Source organism: Sander lucioperca, chromosome 1 (assembly GCF_008315115.2).
Source record: "Sander lucioperca isolate FBNREF2018 chromosome 1, SLUC_FBN_1.2, whole genome shotgun sequence".
NCBI lineage: Eukaryota > Metazoa > Chordata > Actinopteri > Perciformes > Percidae > Sander > Sander lucioperca.
The window spans coordinates 344,872-364,822 of record NC_050173.1 but is presented as its reverse complement, the minus strand read 5'-3'; the positions used below and the strand labels follow the sequence as shown (position 1 = coordinate 364,822).

Genomic DNA, 19,951 nt, shown 5'->3' with positions numbered 1-19,951 from the left:
CTGCTTTACATTTAAAAACACATGAAATCTCAGTTTTTATAATTATGAGACCTTTAATTAATGGTTTATAACACACACTGTTTCAATGTTCAGACTCGTAGTCGTAGCTGTGAACAGGTGCTCGGCTGTCACTGCAGTAGAGCGGAGCATGGTGACATGTGGTGGTGTGTGCTGTGATTCAGGTAGTACAGTACATCAACACAGTGTACTGTAGTATCACAGATGTTTAATGAGAGCTAATGGCCATTTTAAAGCCCCTTTATTTCACTTTCCCTTAGTGATTATGGTTTGGGTGAACCACCACAGATAACACATCCACAGATGTTGAGATGCATCCACACAAGCAAGCTGTGACACAAACTCACAGTCACACACACACACACACACACACACACACACACACACACACACACACACACACATATATAGAGGCTGAAGCCCATTAAAGAGCCTGACAGGCTGAGTTACAGCGGCTTCACTCACTCATCTGATGTGACAGTGTTGCTTGGTTATGAGCGCTTAGGGAGAATTTACTGGCCTTCCTACCCTTCCATTATACAGTCACCAGCAGGCCCAGCATCAGAATTCAGAGAAGCACTCCAGTAATTTATATATATGCATGTGAGTGTGTGTGTGTGTGTGTGTGTGTGTGTGTGTGTGTGTGTGTGTGTGTGTACGCATGCGTGCGTGTGTGTGTGGATGTTGGGCTGGTGGTGGGGATTACTTGTTTATGAAATGTACTCTAAAACAAAAAAGTGCAGCCTGTTAGGAGAGATTCATGAAGTTACAAGTGATTGTTGTGGTGGTGCTTCAAATGGATACACACTGATTAATAAATATATGTCATTTGTTATTTATAACTACAGAGTGAAAGCATGATCAATGTCAGAAAATGAAAAGCATCGTCGCATGTCCTCTCTTGTATGCTGCCCCTGAGCAGAGTATACATTAGACATGATGCAATTACTATTTGCATAATTTATATGCATATATGAACATAATGTAGCGGCCAGGGGATGCATTATGAGATCATGTGTACATTAACAACCACAAAAGGACTGTAAAATGGATAACGCTCTGTGAGTCAACATGTGAGATATTATATTATTTGTATTATCATTGTCAGTTATTAGTCTGTAAGTCGTTCAGCTGGTAAGACACTTACATAATGTTACTTTAAAAAATGACTTGAACTGAATGTGTTTCTCCGGAAATGGAAGGCTCTTGTAACATTTATCTGCCTATAGGCCGATCAGAGATACTGTATGTCAGTGGTTTATGTTCTACAGGGTTCAACCAACTGGGACAATCTGTCTAGTAATTCCAGTCAAGGTCAGATGAAAAATGGGAGCTGCGTGATTCCTTCTTGATCTTCATTGGGAAACTGTCTATTTTTATTTTTCTCACACCCATTCTGCGTGGGAGGTCACAGGTCACAGGCAGTAACACAGCTGAGGATGCTGATAGACAGATACAATATCTACAAAAGAAGGAAACCTGGATTCCTGTTGCTGCATGTTGATGAAAAATCAAAAGAAAACAAATGTAATTACTGTTGCTGTCATTACACTTAAGACGTACATGAACAGCACACTCATTTTACAGTTAAATACCCCATTCCTTTCCAAAACAGGTATTATTTTGTTCATAGAATGGGACAGATAATACACACATGTGGATATGAATGAATACAGCAAAAACAAGTATAGAAAGGGGAAACCGCCACAAAACCTCAAATCAAAAACCACATTTCTCTCTTTTTCTATATTACTATTATCTATATTTATTTGTAATATTCTCTCTGGGTGAAAAATGTTTTCCTCTTCTTGAAGAATTATCTCTACCGTAAGGCCAGTGGTGCCAGCAGGAGTTTGTCATAGTACACAAAAGAAAGTGCCTGCCCGCTTGTACTGTAGGTAGGTTCCCACTCACACAGATAAGCAGTATACTCAGCGAGCAGGGAAGAGAGAGAGAGAGAGAGAGAGAGAGAGAGAGAGAGAGAGAGAGAGAGAGATATTCATGTTATTGTTAATGATACAACACCACTATAAAACTCTCCACGCATTTCAAATCCCAGCCAACAGGCCAGGTTTACACAATCATCATTGCCGCTCCTATACAGTGGCTCATATTTGCAGAAGAGTCGTGCAGAAGGTCGAATACACCGCAAAATAATGTACTCATATATGTAGTGACAGGATTGTTAAGGGCCTCTTGGGACTTGTGCGCCTCAAGTGTGGACAGTTTAGTCAGTAGGGGTGTTGAAATGAATCGTTGCATCGCGATGCGGACGTGGACGATTCTGCATCGATGCAGTGACAGACCATAATCGATTATTGCCTACTGATGTTGCTTGTTGATTTTTGCCTTTTGTCTGTTGTCTGCTGTGTTCAGACTTTGCTACATTCAGGAAGTGTCTTTTTTAAGAGCAGATACAATAAAAAGGGGAGTTCATATATGACTGCTTGAATTAGTTTGATGAAAACCATGTGTAGCAATATATAATACATTTGAGGAGGTGGCGCATCGGGATATCGAATCGTATCAAATCGTTGGCAGGATAATCATAATCGAATTGAATCGTGAGACCAGTGAAGATTCACACCCCTATTGGTCAGTTAGGGCGCTTTAACACCTGCCTCATTTAGTTTGCTTGAATCGCACTAGAGTTGGTTTTCCCCCTTGGTGCGGTTCATTTGGGCAGGTGTGAATTAAGCAATCGCACTCGGATGCGCACCAAAAGCGGACCAAGCAAGCGTACTGAGACCTGCTTGAAGAGGTGATCTCGGGACGCTTTCAATCCAACTCTGGAGCGGTTTGTTAGTGGTGAGAACGTGATCGGACATGGAACCGCCCCAACTGTGTACTCCGCCAGTCTGATGGCTCCTGTAGTCAGGTGTGCTTTGCAGTCTACCAGCTTGCAATATCAATGTTTCTCTCACAGACTGCTGTCACTCCCATCTCCGTGGTCAAACCAGCCGCCGCTAAAGGTGGAGACATACGGCCAACTTAGCAACGTCACTGGTGAAACAATGTATGATTATTTAAATGGCCAGAAAAGAGGACCTTCTTCTTGTTTACTTTCTTGCTCCCGCCCCCTAGACACAGCTGACCAATAAGCGGAGCGAACGTTCTTGTGTGATTTGTAATGACACATTTTGGCACACTGGAATGTGTGAAACGAAACCGAACCAAGGGGAAAACACTCTAAGTTTACAAACTCCTCTACATATTTTGAATATTAGATTAGTGATTCTAAAGCAAAGGGCTGTGCCAGGTATTGGTCTCTGTTCCACTCAGCCCAACATTCATTAGCATTACAGTGTACCTTTTTGTTCTCGCTAATGGACCATTGTGCCACAGGTCTCCCTGCCCCCTCTGAGGGTAAGTCACTGTTGTCAGAGACGGACCACGGGGCTTGTTAAAAGCACCAAAAATAACAAAGCAAAAATGTATAGACATCATAAATCTGTCATAAAAAAAAAAAAACCATGGACAGGTTCAGGGTGGGAGGGAAAGATGGAGGCATTTCCGTTTGATGGAATTGTGTAGCAAAAACGACATGGAGTATTTGGTTTGTTGACATACAGTATAGACTAACTTCAGTGAAGAGATGAAACAAGCTGATACAAAATATATGAGAGACTGTCAGACAGAGTGGTTTCTTTGTGAACTTCAAAGTGAAATGTAAAATCAGAAGATAAATAGACAGTACTTTATTAATCTCAAGGGGAAATTAAAGCGTTAGAGCTACACTTGACATGAATGAAAATACAAAAACAATTAGGTTAAAGGAAAACATATATAATTAAAGGCTTATTTGCAAAACTAAATTGACCAAAAAGAAATAGACGATTTAACACTAGAATAGAGACTACGGAAACATAACTACTGTATAACTGTAGTACAAAGCAGTGACTTGGAATTAAGTTAGTTCAATGTAAAATAAACACAATTGCTTTGATGTAGGCTAGTAAACTACTTCTGCCATGTTACTTTAGCTTAGCTTGCAACTTCTTTTGAGACATGTAATTGTTTTTCAACGAAACCCTTTTTTAATAAAAGTAGCTGTAATGGATATTTTTGTAATAAGTATCAATTGACAATGTGATAATGACTTCATTTTGTTAACGCCTAAGGTGTTCTGTGTGGCAACCCAGGGGACTTAGGGTCAAGATTCACAATAAAATAGGAGACTCCGAGACATAAAGAGTCCTTTAATATATAATTCAGAGGAAAGGGGAGTCAGTTAAACTTGAACTGAAGAGTCTTTCCCTCCGGGGTCTTTTTGCCTGTAGCCTTCTCTCAAGGCAGAGCTGTTCCACTATCATGTGGGGAGAGTTGAGTCCTTTTTTGATTACCTCTGTGGTAGTTTCACATTGCAAGACCTATCTACACAGCCCTGCAGAGTAAGATCTGGCTACTCCACATATACATTCCTGGATAGTAGAAAAAAATGGTCTTGGTTGTTTGCATTTCTTTAAACCGATCACAATCGTATTGGACGGTGCTAAGCTCCAGACGCAAACACGGTGGATCTGCTAAATAGTCTCGGGAAGTTTAGGTGGAACATATGCACCCCGTAAAAGTAAAACGCCACATAAAATATTAAATTAACTGTTCACACAATACAGTACCGTGAGCTTATACACATAATTAGCTGAGTAAAACGTACTTTGCAGTGTGTATTTTGTCTATAGAAAATCGCCGCCAATCGGTCCCAAAACGTCCCAGTTTGATAGTAAATGCGGTAAACATATTCTTTGTAAAACATGCTATTTTCAGAGTGTAGCTTACTAGCTTGAAGTTTGTTGCTGTTTCCCAAAAAGAGCAGCGTTTTGCAAGGCGATGGACATCCAGAGGATGTTCCGGCGATTATCTGGTCGTTTGTCCAGACTACCTTTGTGCGGACCCTTCTTGTCCCCAGTGGCGAGGGAGATCAGGTTGCTTTTCCGGGGCCGATGATCTCCTTTCCAGGCTCTTAGTGGAAGCGCAGGTGGTGTTGCCTGCTTGGTCCTTTCTTTCAAACTCCTCTCCTTTGTTATGGCCAATCCATTAGCACAAAAGTCCAGTAACAAATCACCACTCAGGTTCAGATCGGACAGGCCATTCCTCCAAATCACCTTCTTCCAGGTTCCTCCATCATGGCCCATGTGAGCGTTGAAGTCCCCAAGCAGAACTGTAGAGTCCTTAGGCGGTACACTTTCCAGGACTGCACACAGACTCCAAGAATGCTCCATACTGTGAGCTGCCATTCGGTGCATAGGCACAAACAACAGCCAGAGACTTCCTCTTAGCGATTCCCAGTCCAATATTAACACCACTTTTTTTCTCCGGGGAGAACTCCAACACAGTGGCGCTCAGCTGGGGGCTCATGACCAGACGCCAGTCCAACCCATCTGGATGACTAAATGTCACTAAAACTAGCATGTTCAGGATTAAGACTAAGATCTGGAAGGTCTGAAAGGGGTCTCTTTGTGGTCATGAACCCATGAATTACTAACTGAATCTGCAGCTCCCCGCTCTGACTTCACAGAGCTTTTTTTTAAGTTTCAGCTCATTATTTAGCTTATCACTACTCAACAAAGTGGAGCATTTTGCAACCAAAGAGACAGATATTTCCCTCAGGAGATGGTGGAGACCAGTTTTAAAGAGAGTGAATATTGTACTCATCAGGTGGACAGAAACACAACTCCAAATCAATGAAAAGGGCTGGGTATCAATACCGTGACTTCGATTCCGGTTCCTGAACCATACTTTTTACGATACCAATTTTATAAAATCCATTTTAACAAAAAGAAAGTACAACATTATACAGTAATCTTTTAATTAATTTTTCAGCTCCTACTACGTGAGCCCCGCCTCTGTGTAACGTAGAGTTTTTCCTGTAGGACTCTACGACGTGTAACGTAAGACAGCCAATTACAGACATTATTAGATCTTGGTAGAAGCATGCTGCATGCTTATTGGCTCACTGACGCTGATGAGATTTACTCCTTAGGTATTGAAATGTTGCATTGAATGACGAGGCATTTTTCAATACTAGATACTAAGGAGGCGGTTTGATTGGTACCTAAAAAAGTATTGAAATCGGTACCCAGCCCCAATGATAATAATAATAATTTCAATAATTTCATTGTATATATTGTATATTTATAAAATGTTTCACTATAATTAGTGATGGGCTTCGTGAAAGCTACATTTGGCCATCACTATCTATAACTCATATTTAAAGGTCATGATACTTCAATATTGTGTTCATAGCTTGTTCCCAAGTTTACAGGAAGGTTCATTCAGGTTCATGGCTGATCTGTGTTGGCATGAAGATACTATGATAGGACGGAAGACACAAATCTGTGAACCCCTACAGGTGAAAAAGTATAAGAGAGGTTTATCACATTAAAACTCACCACACATGTGGCCAGGTTGGCTCAGTGGGTAGAGCAGGCACACATACACTGAGAGGTTTATGACTTGACGCAGAGTTCGAATCTGACCTGTGATGATTTCCTGCATGTCTTCTCTCTCTCTCTTTTCCCTAGCTGTCCCATCAAATTAAAGGCGGAAAAGCCCAAAAAAAATTATCTTAAAAAACTCACCACACACACTGTTGGAAATCAGTGTTAACACTATTTCACATTTTGAGAGGTGGGATCACCCTTTCATGCAATTCAGTCCTCAAGGACAACACAAACACATTCAGTATGTGCTGAAAACGTTTCTTAAGAAGAATCCACAGCGGAGAGCGACTCAAAGCTTTTTATCTGCTCTTTAAACAAAGCTTTTTTCTGGTATTACTACTGCAAACAACTTCAAACAGCATTGGGAGCATTTTCAAGAATAAACAGAACAAAATTCCTTTTTTTTTTTCTTCAAACTTTGGCTGTGCGTCTGTCATAGTTGGCCTCCTGACCCCTTTTTAACGTCTGCTTTCAGTTTGAACTCAGTTCAGTTTTAACTTCATTTGTTTCTGTGTTTGTCATAATGGCCTAAATTGTTGATTCTCAAATCAATATGGATAAAAAAAATATATATACTCAACGATGAAAAGAGTTCATATTTGGTTGCAGATTAAAAATGTCAGATGAATATTAAGATGTGAAACATGAACAACAAAAAAAAGAAGTCTTCAAACGCCTCCATGTTCTGAGGATAAAAAAAAACAAACTGTTTGAGAATAAATAATAGATGAAACTTAAAAAGATGTTCTTGTGGACCTGGATGCAAGACCAGAGTTCAACTAAAGCAGCCTTCATTACTCTGTGTGACTTCAATTCCCTGAGGGAAGCTGTAAAGAAAGCTTGTTGTTTTGCGGAAGCACGCACACACGTGCACACACGCACACACACACACACGCACACACACACACACACACACACACACATTTACCGAAAAGGTTAGCCGTGACACGTTCCATGGCATTTTCAAGGCAATAAAACCCTATCAAGCGAACACGGCCATGTGTGACCAACATAGCTGCTCGGCTGCTGCCCTACACACTGCCGCTGAGCACCAACAGCTGAAGGCTTCCTGAGGTGTCAGTGCTGCAACTCACGCCAGCTGGGAAAAAAAAGGGAAAGAAAAAGAGCCATTAAACAGAAGAAATAGTGTTTGGATTTTGCGGCTTCATTTGTCTGCATTTACAAACGACACCAAGTGTTTGGAAAAAAAAAGAACTGAGCTTCAATACCCTGAAATCTTGTTAGGTGACATCAGTGAACTGCAGATAGCGTGTGTACCAAAAGCAGAGAGACGTCCTTCTTCTAACAGAAGCCAAAGAGTTGCGAGAGGGAAAAGATCTGTCACTGTTGAAGTCACTTTCTTGTCAACAGAACACTCGCTCACTGCTGATGAGGACCTCTTTTTATCCAGACTTAAGGGAACGTTCCTTTTCAAAGCAACTTTGGCTGTGTTTTTGGAGTTTCTATTAAGTTTTGATCACAGTGTATGGAGCAGTAAACGCAAGCAGATCAGATGATAAGACAACAATTAATCCAGATGATCTAAACTACGGAGCCCCCTGGTCCCACTTTGTAAAAAAAAATAATTATAACTATCTCGTGGCCTCAAGATAGTATCTCGTGGCCTCGAGATACGTATCTCGTGGGCCTCGAGATAGTAACTCGTGGCCTCGAGATACGTATCTCGTGGCCTCAAGATAGTAACTCGTGGCCTCGAGATACGTATCTCGTGGCCTCAAGATAAGTGTATATGAAAGGAGAATGCACAATGGAGCAGCTTTTCTCCCCAAAGCAGAGAGTGCAGAGAGTTTCTCCTAAAACCCAACCTCCGCCATCCCGTTATTATGGCGCGTCCCCCGCGGCCGTCTCCCGGCGCATAAGGCGCCCTTTCCCCATTATGTTTCTCCAAACCCAACCTCCGCCATCCCGTTATTGTGGCGCGTCCCCCGCGGCCGTCTCCCGGCGCGTAAGGCGCCCTTTCCCCGTTATGTTTCTCCAAACCCAACCTCCGCCATCCCGTTATTGTGGCGCGTCCCCCGGCGCGTAACCCAACCTCCGCCATCCCGTTATTGTGGCGCGTCCCCAGCGGGCCGCCTTGCGGCCGCCTCCCAACTTACAGAGCATCATTTTCGGCCGTTTCCCAGCCGTCTCCCGGCGTCCTTTCCCCGAGAAAATAACGTGACATTTACACGAACTGCCGTGAGACTGCATATCCATAGTCCTTTATAATTCTTCTTTATATTTTATAGCCTATATTTATACTTTTTACATGTATATACTTGTTTATTTACCAACTTCTATTATTATTTATATTCCTTTAAATGTCTTGATGCACTCTCTGCTTTGGGGAGAAAAGCTGCTCCTTTGTGCATTCTCCTTTTATATACACTTATCTTGAGGCCACGAGTTACTATCTTGAGGCCACGAGTTACTATCTTGAGGCCACGAGATAGCTATCTTGAGGCCACGAGTTACTATCTTGAGGCCACGAGATACTATCTTGAGGCCACGAGTTACTATCTTGAGGCCACGAGATAGCTATCTTGAGGCCACGAGTTACTATCTTGAGGCCACGAGTTACTATCTTGAGGCCACGAGTTACTATCTTGAGGCCACGAGTTACTATCTTGAGGCCACGAGATACTATCTTGAGGCCACGAGTTACTATCTTGAGGCCACGAGTTACTATCTTGAGGCCACGAGATACTATCTTGAGGCCACGAGTTACTATCTTGAGGCCACTAGATAGTTATAATTAAATTTTTTTGACAAAGTGGGACCAGGGGGGCTCTGTACTAAACCACTTGATTTGGTTGTAACACCGTACTTGAGAGTAACTGGAATGTTGGCAACAGAGTTGTGGACTTGAGTCTCCTGATTTGAGCTGAATGCTAACATGCTCACAGTGGGGGCGCCTGGCTAGCTCACCTGGTAGAGCATGCGCCCCATGTACAGAGGCTCAGTCCCCCGCCCTAGTGGCCGAGGGTTCAATTCTGACCTGTGGCCCTTTGCTGTATGTCATACCCCTCTCTCTCCCCTTTCATGTCTAAATTGTCCTATGGAATAAAGGCCTAAAATGCCAAAAGAAAAAAACAAAAATATATATATGCTCACAGTGACAATGCCAGCATGTGTTTAGCTGGTATACCATGTTCACCATCTTCATTTGGTGTATTGACATACTAAAATGAGCTCAGATATGTGCTGTCCCCTCTCTTGTTCATTCTATATACACCAGGGGTGTCAAAACTAGCTTCTCTAAGGGCCACACTGGAAAAAGAGAATCACATCAAGGGTCAGACATGTATAGTTCTTTGACATGCTGTTATTTAATCGAAAAAGTCAAATATCTTGACTGTATTACTGCATGTCGCTTTTTTTGTCATTCAGGGCGTTTTCACACATACCTCATTTGGTCCGGACTTTCGGACCAAATACAAGAAGCTCTGGCAGGCTCTCCTCATGTTACAAGACCGGGGAATAGCTCCTTTAAGGAATAGCTCAGTGCTCAGTGTGTAGGCTACATGAGAGAGTGACTGTGAATGCGCTCAGAGCAGACAGCTGTCGGCTATCAGAAAAGAGAATACATCAGCAGTTTATTTGTTAAGTGGTAGTAAATGTACAGTGTAGGTTTCCGTTTGTCTCTGAATAAATTCTTCAGAAAGTTCCTGTGTCTTTGGTTCTCAACATCACAACAAAACCAAAAGAGCAGCAGTCAGTAGAGGAGAGCAGCAGTCAGTTGAAAAAACTCCGACACAGAGAGAGAGATACGAGAGGACGGGGAAACCCGTCAACAAACCAATCAGTTCTAAGTATCTGGAGACTCACGTATGTGATGACGGCAGGACGTAGTTTTGCGCTTGCATAACTGCAGTGTGAAACCAAAACTTACCGCATCAAATGTATACAATCTACCAAAAACATGAACCTTGGTCCGGACCTTGGTTCGGACTTACATGTGTGAAAACGCCCTCAGTTGCTTTTTCCGACTTTTTTGTGGCTTATTGACCCTATTTTATTGTGCTTTTATTGAATCCGTTTTGTCTTTTTGCCTGGTGCTATAATAATAATAATAATCATACCTTTTATTTATATAGCGCCTTTCATGAAACCCAAGGACACTTTACAGAATGTCCAGGGATGTAGCATTTCGAATATCTGCAGGGAGGGGGTTCCAGAGGGATGGGGCTGCAAAACTGAAGGCTCTGTCTCCGAAGGTACAGAGTCTGGTGTGGGGAATGGAGAGCAGGCCAGCGTCTGAGGACCTGCAGGTTTCGGGGTGGGGTGTATGGATGGAGGAGGTCGGAGAGGTACTGTGGGGCCAGGGCACGGAGGGATTTTACTTCAATTACAACCAAAAATATCAACCTATTGGTGGCGCTAGAGAAAAAGTCAGAGGACCTCCACAGTGAGTAGGATACATTTTCTGGGAAGGCTAGCTTGACTTTGGTTTCCTAAGTTTTGACAGTGCTGACTGACAGTGAACATCAGTGCTACCTGGCAAACAGAGTGGTGATTAATCACACAATGGTTTATAAATTGAGGCTGTTTTTCTAAAATATTCTAAATAAATCTGTTTTAATCAAACCATTCACATCCTTATTGATACAAGAGTATCAATAGTATTAGTATTTCAGTTTAACGCCTCGTGTTATTCTCTCTTGTGATTTAGCGATGTGTAGTCTGTCAGGTTAAAGGTTTGCTTTACCAAAATTACAAAGAATGGGGACAATTTCCTTTGAAGAAAGTAGTTCCTAAGAAACAGTTCACAGTGTTGTTTAACAGGGACATTGCTTCTGGAAGAAAATGTTGCTGTTTTTGTTTTGTTTTTTTAAATATCATTTTTCATTGCTGTGATCTCCACAAGCAAAATTCCATTCACCTCTATTGCATTTGGGTGGAGGCAGTAGTCTCAGAAACTCAAAATCAATTTAAAACTACTTGCACGAATAGATACGACGTAGGGGAGATTATTTTTCTACCGTTTGGATTGACCTTTTAAAAAACTCTGCACCAAACCTGAAAATGTACCCAGGTTGGATGAATCTACAGCCAAATAAACAAATAGACGGAAACTAAAGCACAGACAACAGTACACACTCCCCTTAAGCCCAAATAAGAGAAAAGGGAGAAACAGTAGACAATGATAAATGTTCTCTTAGATCAGATTATTGTTCAAGGATAAACTGGTACCTTGAGCCTTGAGTCCCTGCAACTTCTTTCAGCCAAAGCTATTTAACACTCAAGGCTAAGTCACAACAAACACAAGCACATCTTAAATGTCATTACTTTCCTTAAAGCAGTTTACAGTCCTCCGCTCTTTAGCAGGCATCTGAAAGCATTGAACAGTCACAGGTAGCTGGACTTTTAATTGAACTCTAAATGGAGGAATAGATATAAAGAACCAACGTGGTAACATTAACACTTGAATGTAACCCAGGGGTAATGCAGTTCACTGTGAGAAGTATCAACCCAGTCTCACGGCAGTTCGTGTAAATGTCATTTGAATCTATTGATTCGTGTTCACGGGGACGTTTTTCTCGTTTTTTACGTGTAAATGTCACGTTATTTTCTCGGGGAAAGGACGCCGGGAGACGGCTGGGAAACGGCCGAAAATGACGCTCTACAAGCTGCGAGGCGGCCCGCTAGGGACGCGCCACAATAAACGGCGGGAGACGGCTGGGATACGCCCGGCGGAGGTTGGGTTTAGGAGAAACCCAACGGGGAAAGGGCTCCTTACGCGCCGGGAGACGGCCGCGGGGGACGGGGGACGCGCCACAATAACCCACGGTACAAAACGCCACGCGATCTCCGGGAAACAAAGCGCCACGATCCCCGGGAAACAAAGCGCCACACGCGGGATAAAAGACGGCATCCCCGGGAAACAAAGCGCCACGATCCCCGGGAAACAAAGCGCCACACGCGGGATAAAAGACGCCATCCCCGGGAAACAAAGCACCACACGCCGGACGCGATCCCCGCTCGCCCACGTGAAAGTCCTGTGTTGTTTGACCCATCCACCACCCCGATCAACCTTCCTACGCCGATTTTCGGCTTTTTATATTACTCCCTAACATTTTCGTGCTGTGGACACGAAATATGCTTCCCATTAAAATACATTACTTCACATTTTCGTGCTGGCCACCACGAAAAAAACGTCCCTGTGAACACGAATCAATAGATTCAAATAACGTGACATTTACACAAACTGCCGTGAGACCGGGCTGGAAGTATAGGCTATATAGTTGTAATGCACTTAATAATAGGTAATGGAAAACACATTTGCTACATGCTCTCTAAATATAGAATGTTGCTTAAGCAGTGCATCATTCTGGGATTTTTCTTCAGACCCAAGATTGTCGACAATAGAAGAGATGTATCCTCTGGAGAGTATGATTGTGCTTGGTAAAGTTATTGGCGACAAGCCCATTCAATTTTTATTTTTATTTACAACTGGAACATTAGGCTTTGATTGAAGATCAGTGGTTCATCAAGAATATTAAGATTCATCCTCTGAAGACACAGTAGATTCCACAGAGGAAGCCAAGAGGAAGACCAGACTAAAGTGTAAGACAAAAGGTCTGGTCAGTTGGCTTCGTGGACTAATAAATATGTATTGTATTGTATCCAGGTAGCACTGTCTAAAATACAATCTACATTATGGAAAGAACAACAGACAGGTGAGAACAATGGAATACAAAATAAAATCTCAACAAAACACCCTGTAATGTGAGTGATGCAGGGCAAGATCAAGCAACTTTAGGGTTGCTACTTACAGTTGGTAAAAACAGATATAGGCATCTATCGCAATAGCCTCGCGATATATAAGATCAGTAATTATATACATCGATATGTGACAGTAGACGGTAGCATCAGAGAGCTACAGAGTCTTAGCAAATTGCAAAGAATGAGATGAAAATTTAAGTGACAAGTAGACATCTCTAAATCTAATAATAACTAATAGCTATAATGAAATGACTAAAATATGCAACTAAAAATTTTTTTACCACACCAAAATCAAATTAAAAGCAGGTACCAACACTGGCCAATTCGATATCAGCCTATATGGACGACGTTTTACTTCCGGGATTGTTAAGGTGCTGCCTGAAATTCCGCCGGATGTCCCTCATTTTCGAACGGATGTCCGTTACCTTCCTCTTTCTTTGTGTTGTTATTCTAAACGCCAGTGGATTTATGAGGACTATGGTTAACTGCTCCTCATATCTCTGCAGGGTAAATCCAGACAGCTAGCTAGACTATCTGTCCAATCTGAGTTTTCTGTTGCACGACTAAACATACATACACACACAACTTTTCAACATACACGTTACACCAAAACAAGTTCCTTCCCGAGGCTATTTTGCAGAGGCACCGTCATTGAGCCCAGTGCTTAGTGCCGCCCAAGACGATTGTGATTGGTTTAAAGAAATGCCAATAAAGCAGAGCACATTTTTCTCCCATCACGAAATGGTGGGTGGACTAGCCAGACCTTCCCCCGCAGCGCTGTAGAGGAAGGTCTGGCAATGCGAGACTACTTTGATATAAATTGAAATGGTAAAGGCCTTAAAACTAGATTATACCTTGAGACGAAATCTAAAGATTACATTATAGCACAGGCTTAAAGGCCCGTATCATTTTTGCAAACTAATTACAATGGATCGTAAACCTTCAAGATTCAGAGGCTTTGGGACAGTTGCACACTTTGCTGGTAATGATGTGATGTTGAAGTTAACTAGAAAATCAGCACAGTTACACAACACATACTGCTCTGTACAGTCAGTACTGTCAGTATTGTCGTACGACTGGAGGTGAGTATTGTGAATGTGCTGAACCAAACTCACAGTGGCAGTGCTAACGAGTTCAAAGACAAAGTGCTTTAATTCAGCAGATACAATTGTTACAATGTGGATTAACAGGACACGAATGTATCAGGTTTTCAACCCAGGCGAGAAGGCTAACTAGCAGTTTCCCATATCCTGATGTAAGGGAACCCATAATGTGAAGTGATGTCATAGATTACAAACCAGCAGAATAATGTAATGTAATGAAAAAACAGGTGCTTAATATTTTCTCTTAGCCCATTTTCAATGTTTTCAGAATCGAGGGAATACATTAAGCGGCCAAGCGTGAAACCCAAATGCAATATCGACTCCCGTCTGCAATTTGTCAAATCTGTAAAATATATGGCAGCGTGGAAATATCCAGCGCCACCATTTACGGGGGCTTTCATAAAACATATTCTTTGGTAATAGTGTTCTGCAGACAGCCTTATGTATTATTGAACAGTTCTCATTTTCATTCAAACAACCTGTAAGTCCTTCACACACACACACACACACACACACACATGCGCAGTGGCACAAAAGCCCTTACAACATTTTGCGAGGGAATTAGTTACCCTGTCCTTTGCAGCCAATTTTCCGCAGCTAGCTGTGGCATTTATCAAAGCAGAGCAGGTAAATGTGCACTTGCCAAGCAGTTTTACTGAGCCTTATTTAGTTGCCATTCTTACTGAGCTAACCCACATAAACAGCCACTGAAAGGTGCCGCGTACACACACACACACACACACCACACACACACACACAAATACATAATAACCAGCCGATGTGAGTGTGCTTGATTACATTATTACCTTATTGTAGTTTAAAGACAATTGTGTGTGTGTGTGTGTGTGTGTGTGTGTGTGTGTGTGTGTGTGTGTTGTGCCTTTGCCTCACTTTCAGTGACACTTACTGTTTTCTCTCTCAGTTGGTCATCTAATTTGTTTTTATTCGACTGGGACTGTTTAGCTGGACCCAGGACCCTTGTCCTTCCACTTTTTCAGTCAGTGAATCTGGTCTTTTACAGTGTCACGATACTGTGTTCATAATCCTCAAAAGGAAAGAAAAAATCCAGAAAATATCATCAAGTTCAACCACATTTAACGGTAGACTCATACCAAGGAGCCACAGAAACTGTAGTCCATTTTTCTGAGTGAAGACAGTTCCATACACGATAAGTGGTGATATCTATTACCTTGCACGGCAGCTTGATTCTTGCGATGTCACTTAAAAATCACGGGATCACATATCACATGAAAATCCATCTTGTCAGTCTTCAAGTTATGCGATTGCGTCCGAACAACAGCTGACCGAACCAATCAGCATCCTGTGAGGAGCTACTGGCAACTACTGGCAAGGTTTAGGTGTGTGTGTCTGTTCAACAGTGACAGACGTGATAGACAGATGGTTCATCCAATCACCTGCCAGGTATTTTTTTTGTATGTGCCTGCCCTTTTTCAAACAGTTTCCAATGATGGCTTCTCAGATGGTTCTGTGTAACTAGTCTATATCAACAACATTTGATTGTTCGGTGCCACCGGAAATTCCGCCGGATGGATGTCAGTCACCTTCCGCTTTCTTTGTGTGGGCATTCTATACTTTATAAACACCCTGCAGCCAATCATAATTGAGTATTCAGCCAGACCATAGGATAACGTTTGCTCTTTACTTTTCTGCCAGTAGACTTGTCCATGTTTGTGATTGGTCGTATGCTGCTACACACTTTATGTGAACGTGGCTAGATTGGGATCACCCTGGGTTGATTTAGTAAAGCCAGATTACCATCTGCCTCCATATATTGCCATTTTGTGTGTTGGCTGTACTTATGATTTTGCTTTATTGACTAATGATGGCCTAGATGCTGCATTTTGTACCATGCGTTTTATATTATATTTGTAGTGGTATGCCCCTAGAGGCCAGGTAAAACAAATCATGCTCTCATCCAGAAAACACCTGCAAATGATAATCACTTTGTCTCTTTGTGTCACTACACCTTGAGGAAGGCTCAAGCCGAAACGCGTTGGTGTATTTTTAATGTCTTGCCCTGTTAATTAAAGGCCTTTTATCACTGTGACCAACCTTGAGTGCCTGGACATGTGTGTTTTTTTAACTTCATTAGGCATAATTCGTCCTCCTTTCCAGATATCCTGGCTATGTTGAACTTGCTTCGTTAGATTCCCTGCCTGAATTATTATCCCAGTCCAGCCCCGATTCTACAAAATCAAGTTACTGCAGACAATGACTGATGAAGACATGTGAGTCGAAATGCGTTGGTCATTTTAAAATATATTGTCATGTAAAATGAAGCCCTCCACATGCGACATATAGATAATCTGCATTCCATTTACATAGTCCCACTTCCCAACCTGATAATGTACAAATGTAATATTGTAATTTAAAATGAAATCCAACAATATGCCCTTGGCCATGGTTCTCAGTAGGAAACCCATGGAGTGCCTGCTCTGGGTAGGGAATGAGTCCTTACCCCAAGTGAAGGAGTTCAAGTACCTCAGGGTCTTGTTCGCTAGTGAGGGGACAATGGAGCGGGAGATTGGCTGGAGAATCGGTGCAGCAGGGGCGGTATTACATTCACATTATCACACCATTGTGAAGAAAAGAGAGCTGAGCCAGAAGGCAAAACTCTCGATCTGCCGGTCAATTTCGTTCCTACTCTTACCTATGGTCAAGAAGGCTGGGTCATGACCGAAAGAACGAGATCCAGGGTACAAGCGGCCAAAATGGGTTTACTCAGGAGGGTGGCTGGCGTCTCCCTTAGGTGTCGTGTGAGGTGAGGAATTGTGGACCCAAACGTGGAGTGAGAGGCAGGCAGGAAGGCAGGAGATGGTTTGTTAAGTCTGATTTATTAGTCCAAACTCAAAAATGAACAACGGGAGTCCCGGATGAGGCAGCAGGCAAAAAACGATTCCCAAAACAAGAAAAGGCATCCAAAACAAACCAAGGGAGTCAAAAACCAGGAAAATGTAGGAGGGGAAGAAACGGACCAGAACTGACACGGAGGACACGGAGGACACACAAACTCACACAAACTGCCGGCACCAGGACACAAAATGATCTGACAAAAGACAAGGGGAAGACAAAGACTAAATACACAGGGTAACGAGGAAACAAGAGGCAGGTGACACAAGGGCTGGGAAACAGGTGGAAAACATCAGGTAATCACACAGGCGGGAAAACACAAAGTAAAGCTAAACAAGACAAGACAGAACAGATTATCAAAGTAAAACAGGAAACAAGCAAAATACAGAACAGACACAGACTACAAAAATAAAATACACACCAACCCATAACAAGAGGAGAAGCTCAGTCATCCGTGAGGAGCTCAAAGTAGAGCCGCTGCTCCTTTGTGTCGAAAGGAGCCAGTTGAGGTGGTTCGGGCATCTGGTAAGGATGCCCCCTGGGCACCTCCCTAGGAAGGTGTTCTAGGCCCGTCCAGCTGGTTGGAGGCCTCGGGGAAAACCCAGGACTAGGTGGAGAGATTATATCTCCAACCTGGCCTGGGATCCCCCAGTAAGAGCTGGTTAATGTGGCTTGCGAAAGAGAAGTTTGGGGTCCCCTGCTGGAGCTGCTGACCCTGTGACCTGACCCCGGATAAGCAGTTGAAGATAGATGAATATGCCCTTGTAAGAGTTGCTGGTAGTCTAAGTGTAATTTTATAATTTATCAGATGTAAAATCATTAATAAAAAAACAAAACCTTATTGCACAAAATTCCAATGTGACAAGTTAATTCTATCTGACATGTTATACACTATCATGAGCTCCTACCTAACCTGCTTTGTCAACCTTCCAAGTGTAAATAAAGGTTGAGACGTGTTCTACTTCATTTTCATCTATCAACCTTCGTCTCACATGCCAAAGTACTCTTGATTAAATTACTCTGAAATATTAGATCATCTATTAGTGTGCAGCTGTAATTATTTGGGATGCGCTATTGACCTAGTTTGTAATTGAATTCAAACAGCAACACGTTGTTGTGTTTATTAATTCATGAAGAACAGCCTGCTGCTAATGATTTGGTGCTTTGGAAATTAATTCCTCTCTCTCTTGGCCTCTAACAGAGGTTGTCTTTTATGCCGTGCATGTACATGTACAGTGCAGATCACATCAGATCAGATCATATGTGGATTAGAGCTTAGATCGGCCCAAAAAATCAAGCCCGAACCTACCCGAGCCCGAGCACGTTGTGTCCGAGCCCGGCCCGGCCTGACACATTAACTGTAATTATGAGCCCGAGCCCGATTTAAACCCGACAATTTTTTAATACGTGGGCCGTTATAACTGACGTTCTCAACTACAATTCAGAGTTGTTTGAACTGCAGAAATCTGTTTAGAATAATACAACAAGGACGAAGCATGTAAACTGCGCTGTTTGTTTAGAATGGAACCGATCGCAAGTGGATCCGAATGAAGAAACGTAAAAAAAAAAAAAAGAAACAATGATGAACAACATATTGTTGTCACTGCCCACGACTTGTTTAAACTGCTTCCATACCTCTGACTTTCCTCCACACTTGCTCAAAGTTAATTCTCCTGTTTTTCTTTTTTTCTTTACATCTTCAAGCTCCCGGTGTGATGCGTGCGAGAGGTGGAGACTGCATTTTGTAACTGCAGCCTAACTTTTGTACACATTTGTTACTTTTATATAGCCTATATATATATTTATTATATTTCTGATTATGGCATAGCTTTCTCCCCACCCAAATAGGATAATAAGGTAATGGATAAAAAAAAAAAAAAAAAAATTGCTTGATCAAGGGTCCGGCCCAGGCGCGGTCTGGCCCGGGCCCGGCCCGGCCTGAGGATGTGGTGGAAAATAACGGCCCGAGCCCGACCCGAGGTCCGGTCGGGCTTGGGCCGAGAATCTAAACTCTAATGTGGATCATCTCGTTTTCTGTGTTCACCAGAACATTCTCTCTGCAAATTTCATGGCTGTCTTAGAGTTTAATGTTTGTTGTGTATCAGTGGAAATTCAGGGGGTCATTAGGGTAAAGGATTGGTAGTCTGAACACTGAAAATTGCAGGCTCCCAATGTTTTGACCTTTAAGATCTTTAAACCATTGCACCGTTAGATTTCCTTTTGTTTGTACCAAGGTGCAGAACAAAGTGGTACAAAAGTAGCTTTGTTCCTGCTGCTTTCACTGAGCTTAACAAGCTGTAGCATTTTTGCACACATATGATAGAAGCATTTTAAGTCATTTGTAAACCAGCTTTTTTCTTGATTTTATTTGAGAGATCTTTTTTTTTTTTTGTTTTTTTTTTTTTTTTATCTCTCTCTCGCTCTCCTATGTCCTAATTGGTTGAACCTTGAGTACCATAATTCCTCAAATAAAAACCGGGGCCTTTATTTACCTGAACTGCAGAAGGTACCAGGCTTTTATTTGAAGCAGGCTTTTGTTAGAGCAGGCCTTTATTTCTAATTCCATCTGTTTGATAAGTATAATTGTTTTAAATAAACTGTTTTAAATTAAAAGCCATAGCGTAGCATAGAGATCATTCATTTTTTTAAGAAATATTTGCAAAAATATCACCATATACAACAACAGCCAGAAGGGTGACAAAGCAACTTGGGTCAGAATTAATCAAACACCACCATTATGTCAGTTTGAACCCTGTAAACGTACCGGGTATTTATTTCACATACAGGTAC

General features: G+C 42.2%; 1 long non-coding RNA gene across 1 annotated transcript; it reads left to right on the top strand.

Annotated features, from left to right (window-relative positions):
• Positions 1-2,364: 2,364 nt before the first annotated feature.
• On the top strand, positions 2,365-19,687 carry LOC118494797. The gene is made up of 3 exons (XR_004896989.1): positions 2,365-2,376; positions 3,913-3,914; positions 19,614-19,687. It is a non-coding gene; the product is annotated as an uncharacterized LOC118494797 (long non-coding RNA).
• The last annotated feature ends 264 nt before the right edge of the window (positions 19,688-19,951 follow it).